This window comes from Bactrocera tryoni, unplaced genomic scaffold (genome assembly GCF_016617805.1).
Source record: "Bactrocera tryoni isolate S06 unplaced genomic scaffold, CSIRO_BtryS06_freeze2 scaffold_7, whole genome shotgun sequence".
NCBI lineage: Eukaryota > Metazoa > Arthropoda > Insecta > Diptera > Tephritidae > Bactrocera > Bactrocera tryoni.
In genome coordinates this window covers 6,761,164-6,771,313 of record NW_024396366.1, presented here as the reverse complement: position 1 = coordinate 6,771,313, position 10,150 = coordinate 6,761,164, and the positions used below count along the sequence as shown (strand labels likewise).

The 10,150-nt window shown below is 33.8% G+C and overlaps 1 pseudogene; it reads right to left on the bottom strand.

The window, feature by feature from the left end:
- Positions 1–2,451: 2,451 nt before the first annotated feature.
- Positions 2,452–3,331, bottom strand: LOC120781548 (annotated as a pseudogene).
- Positions 3,332–10,150: the final 6,819 nt, after the last annotated feature.

Sequence of the window (10,150 nt, the reverse complement as noted above, 5' to 3'; positions counted from 1 at the left end):
CGTTCAAATACCAAGCCAGCTGTACAAAAAAATTAAGCAGCGCAAAAGTATTATTCATATCAAGAAATAAAAGCAGTTTCAACAAATATTTGTTAATAAAAAATACATACGGGTACTGTTTGTACAAGAAGATCCAGAGGAGAGGTAATTAAGAGAATCTCCCACTGTATGTCGGTCGGCTTAATTTTGGCTGAAAAATTAAGAAAACAAATATACATAGTTACAATATATTAATTAATATTTGACCACAGCAGTTTTGTATTATATTTATTACTCATAGGGGGGCACATCTGCGTTGTTTTCTCAGTTAGGTTAACAGGATCTGTCAGTTCTAGTGAAAAAGAGGTTCTTTATCGAAAAAAGGGATCTTGGTTAAGTTTACCATAACTTTATTGACAAGTGGCTGCTAACTACACATTAAGAAAATGGTCCTTAAGAATTTTACTGAAAATTATAATTACAGTTGAACTTTCCTAACTCGATTACAAAAAAACTTCGAATTATGACAGGAAATTTGTATGCAATTTGACATCTATTGCTAATTCAAGAGTCCAAGTTATGGAGAACTTCGAGTTGTAGAAGTTTGAGTAGTGGAAGTTCATCTGTATTATGTTTTGTTGAGTGAATGCATGCATACTTCCATATTTATAATATTATTATATCGATTTATAATATTAGATGAAAGATGGATATGAATGTGTGTACTCCAATCATCGTATTCCGGATTTATTATGAATAATTAATAATAATATTAATAATATAATTTTATAGATATTCGTTTATAATTAAATGTTGAAAATAGTAAAAAAAAAATATAAGTGTATAAGGAAATCTTGAGAGACCATAAAAAAATATTTACGCCACCGGAGTTTTTTCGGATTTAGAATTTAACAAGAAGTTATTGCTTATTTCGCAGAGTTTACGATAATTTATTAATTATGTATTTCGCTAATTTTAATGAAATCCTTCTATTTTGCGATTTTGTAATTAATTTTGAATATATTTTTTTATTTAATTATGTTATATGAAAATTAAAAGAAAATTATTTTAGCTTCAAAAGTTTAAGTAATCAAAATATGAAGAACCAAAAAAATATAATTTATTCAAAATTTCACACAGATGTGCCCCTTGATAATAAAAATTTCAATTTGAAGCACAAATAATATAATACACACTATGGGTAATAAATATTATATGAAACTGCTGTGGTCACATATTAATTAATATATTGTATCTGTGTATATTTGATTTCATAATTTTTCATCAAAAATTAAGCCGACCGACATTCAGTGGGAAAGTCTCTTAACTACCTCCCCTGTGGATCTACTTGTACAAACAGTACCCTTATGTATTTTTTATTTACAAATATTTGTTGAAACTGCTTTTATCTTGATATGAATAATAATGCTTTTGCGTTGCTTAATTATTGTTTTGTACAGCTGCTTGATATTTGTACGATGATTTTTTACAAATAATTGTTAACTTACATATTTATTTAAATTTCTTTAATTATTAGTTTATTACTTTACAATAATATACTAACAATGTAAACTTTTTTATTGTAAGTTAATATATGTGTTATTTATTTTTGCTTTTTAGGCGGTGGAAATGGATGCACCTTCTTGGTGTATCCGATTTAAATGATACAAATTTTTATGCCTGCGATAGGCATTTCTCGCTCCACCACCAAAATAAAGTAAGACTGTCCAAAGGGGCAGTCCCCGATAAAAATTTGTTAGTGCCAACAGTGGCGATAGTTTCAGACTGGACAATGTAAATACTTTAGGTCCTATAGAGTATATTTCCACTACTTTCGGTGACGAGGTAGGAGACTGTACTTCGTGTTCGCATGAAGTGCATCATTACAACATATTTGAGGAACACTCATTTTCCTCACCTTTAGGAAGTTTAGATAATAGGGCGATAAATAGCAAAACTCAAACAGATGCGTACCTAAGTGAAAGGACACCTAGGGAAAGAAAATTTGTTAGTGAAATAGATAGCTTATAAAAAAAAAATATAAATTTAGAAAATGAGGTGCAAGATTTAAAAAAACAATTAGAAGGGAAGAAAAGAGAAATTGAGGCCCTAAAAAGAAACAGTTTGTCTATTGAAAATAGTGAGAATAGGCAAATTGTTGAGCTATGTAGCAAATTTCCTCCACATTTGCTGCATGTGTGAGGAATAATTTGTCTAATAATAGCCGTAATCTTCACAGTAATAGATACGATAGGGAATTGAAAACCCTTGCTCTTGTCACCTCTAGCTTATTGATATTTACAGCCCTATTGGCCATCACCAAGAACTTTGACCAAATTTATTCAAAGTTGGCCACGAAGTCCTGGTTGCACGTATAGCACCATAAAAACTCTGGAACTTCGAAGCCGTGGCTTTACGAGTGACCAGAAATACGTGTCAATTTGCTGCGATGAAATGTAATGAACTGTGACTTCAATATTCTGATTTGTCGCTGTTTTGATTTAGTAAATAGTTTTGTGCAAACATACGTAGTTCTTCCCGATGTTCTATCGGTCTTGGTGGAGCTGGTTCCTCCCACTCTCCCAATTCGGCATCATAATATTACGCAGCACGATATGGTCCCAATTCCCATGGTACTGCTCTTCCATGGAGGTCAATTGTACAGGAACGACATCGGTAATACATTCGCAATCGATACGTTCCATATGTAGGTCACCAATAGGTTGTCCAGGACAGATAAGCTCAGTGGACTTGGCTTTCAATAGGAAGGTAGGATCGCAACGCATGTCATAACGACGGTATCCCCACCATTTTTCATCTTTGCGCATAACACGATGGAACAAGTCAAATAATTCGCTCAAATGGTAACATTTTGGTCTGCAAGGTGGGTGTTGAGCGTTTAGCATATTAGAAAGTATGTAAATCAATTGCTCAAAACCTACCCAACAGCTTGATAAACCTGATCAACAATATTGGGATATTATTATTTTACAGCCCGCAAATGTGGGCGTAGTATTTGCTCTACAAAAAGTTGCTGCCACCTTCAAACACAAAGCTCATTGGTTCGGGACTAGCGTTTAAAGCAGTCAAATGAATCAAACGTTCTCCACCAGCTTCTTTGCTGATTCTATAAAAAAAAATTAAAAAATACATGGTAAATCCTTTGAAATAAAGTTTAATTTTAGCTTACTTAGCAATTCGACGTGCACCTTCCACGAGCACGTCATTGAATTTAAAATTTTTTCTCGAATTCACGACCAACTAAGTTGATAACTACATTTGAGTACTTCACAGCAACATGTATCGCTTTTTGATCTCTTAAATCATAAAATTGAAACAGCACCTGACCCATTACGCAGCAATATTAACGAGGCCACGTTTAGTTATTTCGTACTTTTATTGGAATAAAATCCCAGTCGATCTGTTATTTATCCTCCCAAGGAAAATTTGCAAACACTTCTTCCAGATTAAAATAACTAAATAAACCATCGTAAAGGATTGTACCATAAAATAAACCCAAACAAATTGTCTTGCAAAAACCTCCTTTACGATGGCAAAAACAGAAATATGACTGTGAATGAGAATGAGAATATTCTGGACCCCACTATTGGGCATGGTTGCTTATTTGTTCGTAACATTTTTCTGTGGTGAACATTTATTAATTTACCACAGTTAAAAAGAGGCATAAATGAAAAACTTAATTTTTCATGTGTTTGCTCATATTGTTCTTTTCTTTATACTTATATATTACAATAAAACTATTTTCTTTTGAAAATATATTAAAGTTTTATATATGTATAACCAATATTTTTGGGACAAATTTTCCTTAAATTTTAAGAAAAAAAAAACAATGCAACCATTTTCCGGTTAAAAGTCGACCATCTTGGATTCCAATAGAAACTCAACCCCGGACTCCCTTTGACGTTTCTACAGTGGCACCTCTCAGCTGTGCCTTTGTTTACATAACTTCAGCTGATACTTTCGCTACTTCTCCTTTACGATGCTTTAAACGGTAAATCGATTCGGTAACCAATATATGCGTGTGTACAAAAACGAAACTATCGCACACATATAAAAGGTAGCATAGAAATAAAGAACCTGCCATAAAATAAGGGACGTCCATTAAAAAAAGACATCGTGCCGTTTCGACATATGATGCATCGAGACTTGACATCGATGTTATGCGTCGTATCGAATAAAAATATCGATATATAAAAAGTATCACTTTTTCCAAAAGTATTAAATATTTGATTAAAATTAATTAAGTTACATTTGTTTATTTGCATATAAAAACGAAATATACTTATACAAGTTTTGAGGCTGGGATTTAGAATAGCATCCCCCGATTTTGGGGTTAAAATGGGTTTGTCAGGATAGAGGAGCTCCTCCAGATCAGAAAAATATAATTGCCGCTTACTTATGGTTTTTGAGCTATTTGCATTTAAAGTTCAAAAATTTACTATTTAAAATGCGTATTTCTCCGATTTATTATGAATTTTTCTGGCAAATTCCGATTTCATTGGCGCCGCGATCTGAAGGTACGGATGGAAAGAGTTCTCCTGATTAAAAAATATACAGGGTTTTAGCAACGCTTATCTCGATTATCATTTTATCATGCGAGAGTATAAAATGTTCGGTGACACCCGAACTTAGCCCTTCCTTACTTGTTTAATTTCAATTATTCCCGTGCAAGGTAAGTGTCGTTTAAAGTGCTTAGAAACTAACCCAACAAAAACGTTTTCACCTTTATTCGTAAATTAATTTTTCACTATATTGAGTTGTTGGCACAATTCCGATTTCTTTGGCGCCGCGATTTGAAGGTACCGTTGGAAAGAGGAAGTCCTCCTGATTAAAAAATATATAGGGTTATAGGTACCGCAAACGCTTAGTTTACGAGATATTCGACCTTAAAGTTCAAAAATTCCCAAAATTCGAGCATTTCAACAAGCTATTTTACCGCATTAACACACTTTACTCACATTTTTCACTTCAAATTAATTAATTTAAACTATAAACTTTTAAATAAATCCACATTTTACACTTTTAACAGTTTTTTTTACCGAAGAAATCTTTATTTTAAAAATTACATTTTACACTCGTAGTAGAACATCATGTGTGCTAAAATTACGACGAAATGGAGCGCTGCCATGTGATAATAAGGAAATTCGCTGAAATGCCTTTTTTCCCAAAAATTCCTCTATCCATTCATATGGATATGTTCTTTATTTAATTTAATAAACAAATATGTAATATTATATACTAATATTATATAATAATATTATATAATAATATTTAACCATTTTGTAATGAAAACTCAAACTTTGTTTGAATATTAGTGCAAGATAACCACTTTATAACGAAACTCAATATATTTTTTTTATTTTAACGCAGAAAGGAGTACTATGCGAAAGTACTTCAGTGACCCCGGATATTCGCTCGACCAGGGTTATTTTTTTAAAGCGCGGCCGAAGGCCGCCAACGCAGAAAGGAGTATTACCCGAAAGTACTTCAGTCACCCCGGGTATTCGTTCGACCAGGGTTATTTTTTTAAAGCGCGGCCGAAGGCCGCCAACGCAGAAAGGAGTACTACGCGAAAGTACTTCAGTCACCCCGGATATTCGCTCGACCAGGGTTATTTTTTTAAAGCGCGGCCGAAGGCCGCCAACGCAAAAGGTGTACTACGCGAAAGTATTTCAGTCAGCCCGGGTATTCGCTCGACCAGGGTTATTTTTTTAAAGCGCGGCCGAAGGCCGCCAACGCAGAAAGGAGTATTACGCGAAAGTACTTCAGTCACCCCAGGTATTCGCTCGACCAGGGTTATTTTTTTAAAGCGCGGCCGAAGGCCGCCAACGCAGAAAGGAGTACTACGCGAAAGTACTTCAGTCACCCCGATATGATATAAATTTTACAATATTATTATAGATTTTTACCTCTTTATTTTTATTAAACATAAATCGCATATTATACATATACATACATATGTATAGTATATATGTATACATATGTATATATACATATGTATATAAACAAAGAAAATCGTTAAGAATCCTACAAATTTGGTGTTTGAGATGTGGCAACGCTCGTTTTCCTCATAATTGTAAACAATCTAGCCTTTGCAACGATGAGTGTTCTAAGTGATTTTTAAATTAATAAATATAGGTAAAATATTACAAAATAAAAGTGAAATGTGAACTTATTTCAATCTTTAAAGTGTATATTTAAATATAACAAGAGAAAAATGTGAAAAAATTTAGAGAAACATAGAGAAATAACATGTTTTCTTAGTGCAAGGTTTTGAATTTTTAAACGTGAATATTTCAAAAAATATTAGTTATTTTTACATTATTTTCGGATATTCCTCCTCTGGAGAAGCTACCCTATCCGCACATACCCCATTTATATGGAAATTCGTTTTTCTTACCCCGCCGCCAAAGTAATCGGAATCGTGCCGAGTTGTTTATTATAATATATCTTATATATAAAAATGAAACCGTTTTCGTTGTCACGGCATCACGCGTGAATGGCTGAACCGATTTGGCTGATTTTTTTTTGTTGTATTTGTTATTATTAGGAGAAGGTTCTTATGTAAGAAAAAATTACGAAAGTTGCCGGAAACCCCCTAAAAACAGCCCTTTTCTTTTTCCCATACAAACGTTTTATTTTGTATATACATACATACATACATATGTATGTACATATGTAAGTAAAAATGATTGTTTGTTTGTTATTAACGCTAACGCACGAGAACGGCGGAACCAATCTTCATGAAATCAGAAGTTGTTCGCTGCGGATCTGGAAAGGGTTAGATATAAAAAAACCATATACTTTTCATAAGGAAAAGTCGAAAAAGTGGAAAATTCCAAAAAGTGACTTTTCATACAATCCTTTTTTGTTTTGTTTTTCAATATTTTGTTTTGTAAATTATTTCAATCTTTCAATTTCGGTCGCTTGCTTTTTTTCCGGCTATTTAAAAGAAAAATTATTGAAAATTGTTCAGTGAAAACTTTATGGGTGTTTCAAACGAAGTGATCAATTACAGATTGAAATTTTTACGAGGCAACAAAGACATCGCGCTAATATCGGTCGGCTTTCTTTTTGCCATCAACGTATCAAAATGAACTACATGAGACTCCCAGGATGCGATGACATATGAGTGGAATTATGGATCGCTGTCAATTAGCAAGCGATCATCACGATAATACAGCAAGATTTTTCAAACAACAGCTACGATATTTGATGGACTTTATCTTGAAGCAACGTATGTATAATATATATATTGTATATACAAGTATGGTGCAGTCAGATGCTGGATGTACTCTGTTGAGTTGCAAAAACGAGGTTTGCCGCACGCACACATTCTTCTTTGAATGGTGGATGGTGGTTACACCAGATCAAATTGATGAAATCATTTCTGTGGAAATTCCTCATGCAGAGAAAGATCCATTATTCTACGAAGTGATGAAAACCAATATGGTGCATGGACCTTGCGGACACCACAATCCCACTTGCAATAAATGCACGAAACACTATCCACGTGCTTTTCTTTCGGAAACGCAAACTGGAAATGATGGATATCCACTCTATAGTCGTAGCTCATCAGACGACAATGGCATGACATTTACCATTCAACTTAGAGTAGTGAATATCGAAGTCGACAACATATGGATCGTACCATATTCGCCACTATTGTCTAATTCACATTCAAAACTCATACCAATGTTTGATATTGTAGTTTGGTGAAATCGATTTTTCCGACTGTTGTGCGTTTCGCAGTTCATTTGGAGAATGGCTAAAGAGTGTTTTTCAACCCAGAGAATACAGTACAGCCAGCGGAAACACTTCCAACAACAAAATTTACATTGACGAGTTTTTTCTCAACTTGCGTCAGCGATTCGTTTGTGAGAACATTGCTCTATTTGGAAATGCCTTGATATTATGCATAGAATGCATCGCCGAAGAAATAGGTACGCAGAAAGCAATGCCAACCAATAGATTGACATCCAGGTGTGTTCTCAACTAATTCCTTAGGATGAATTTACATAATCCACCCGAAAAACTACGATTGCTAATACCTTCGGTTGCTATTAATAAATGTACGTTGTTCAGTTTGATTTGAGTCATTGCGCACACTTTTCGCGATGATCATTTCGACATATCAGCCTTCAAATACGCGTCAATTATGGAACACGAACAAAAGTACATTGCCGAAGACATTTTACATCGTATTCGTTAGGAATTGGAAATAGGCAAATTTCTGTTCCAGTGGTTTGATATCAATTCCACCTCCCTTTTGTCAATTCACTTCAACGAAATATGAACTCATCACGAATGTTTATGCCAAATTGGCCAAATTATCGTAACTACGATTGCATGGGTTTTCCCGAGTTCCCGAGTTCCCCATCTTCTCCGTACATTTACTCACCGGAATAGAAACAAAAAAATGTTGCTTATCAAACTGCGTGACATTGAAACAATTTAGAAAAATCGAAAATAAATGATTTTTAACACAACGTAAATTCAGTTTTTTTTTTTCATTTCAAAACACATAATTTCACGCAGGACAACGAGTGCGTTGTTACGGCATCACGCGTGAATGGCTGAACCGAATTGGCTGATTTTTTTTGTAGTTTTCTAATACTCTGTACAAGGTTCTTATGGAGAAAAATATTAAGAAAATCTCCCAGAAAGATTGAAAAATATACATTTCATTTTGCATATTTTAAAAAACGCGCGTAACAAATGTAAACGTAATTCAATTTAAATGTCAACGTCATTCAATTAAAAAAAAAAATGTGATAATCTGTTTTCATGTAAATTTTATTAAGTTTTTGGTAAAGTTCGTTTTGTTTTAAAGACTAAGAAGTTTTTTGTTTGCTAATAAGTGCTTATTAATCACGGTAAGTTAAATTCACCTTATATCGAGTTTTGGTAACTTTTGCTGACTACACAATATTACAATTTGGTATACATGGTTAAACAGAAAAAATATGAGATCATTTAATTTTCAGTTGGATTTTCGTTTTTAACAATGACACCAACCAGACGTACAAACAAAGATCAAATGGATGAAATCATTTCTGCGGAAATTCCTGATGTAGAAAAGATCCAGTATTAAACGAAGTGAGGAAAACCAATATGGTTCATGGACCTTGCGGACACCTCAATCCCACTTCGGTTTGTATGTCTAACAATAAATGCACGAAACACTATCCAATTGCTTTTCTTTCGGAATCGCAAACTGGAAATGATGGATATCCACTCTATCGTCGTAGCTCATCAGACGACCATACAACTTAGAGTAGTGAATATCGAAGTTGACAACATATGGATCGTACTATACTCTCCACTGTTGTCTAATTCACATTCAAAACTCATATCAATATTGGTCTTGAACGATACGGTCGATACGTGAATTGCAATAAAGCGCTTTGTAGGGTATTTACTTTTGCAATTCATGAACGTTTTTCGAATGTTGTGCGTCTCGCAGTTCATTTGGAGAATGGCTAAAGAGTGTTTTTCAACCCAGAGAATACAGTACAGCCAGCGGAAACACCTCCAACAACAAAATTTACATTGACGAGTTTTTCTCAACTTGCGTCAGTGATTCGTTTGCGAGCACATTGCTCTATTCGGAAATGCCTTGATATTATACATGGATTGACATCCAGGTGTGTTCTCAACTAATTTCTTAGGACGAGTTTACATAATCCACCCGAAAAACGACGATTGCTAATATCTTCGGTTGCTATTGATATTTCCAACGTAAATTCAACTTTCTTTTCATTTCAAAACACATAATTTCACGCAGGTCAACGTATGCGGGGTCAGCTAGTATATATATATATATGCAACTAAAATGCAAAATAACGTAAGATCAATAAACTCGAAATTGAGTGTTTCATTGATTTCGATCCACTACTTCAAGTTACATACATATAAGTACATATATGTATGCAACATTTTAATTTTCTGCTATCAGATATAATCCAGTTTTAACCAAAATTTAAATTTAATTTCAATCATGTTCATGTTATTTTGCATTTCAGGTGGCCGGATCCACTAGTCTTATATATAAAAATAAAATGTTATTTTGGTATGTCCGCGCAGAACGTCCAAAGCTCTGTACGAAAAGATGTGAGAATTTGCACAATTATTTGTTTAATTCCGCCGA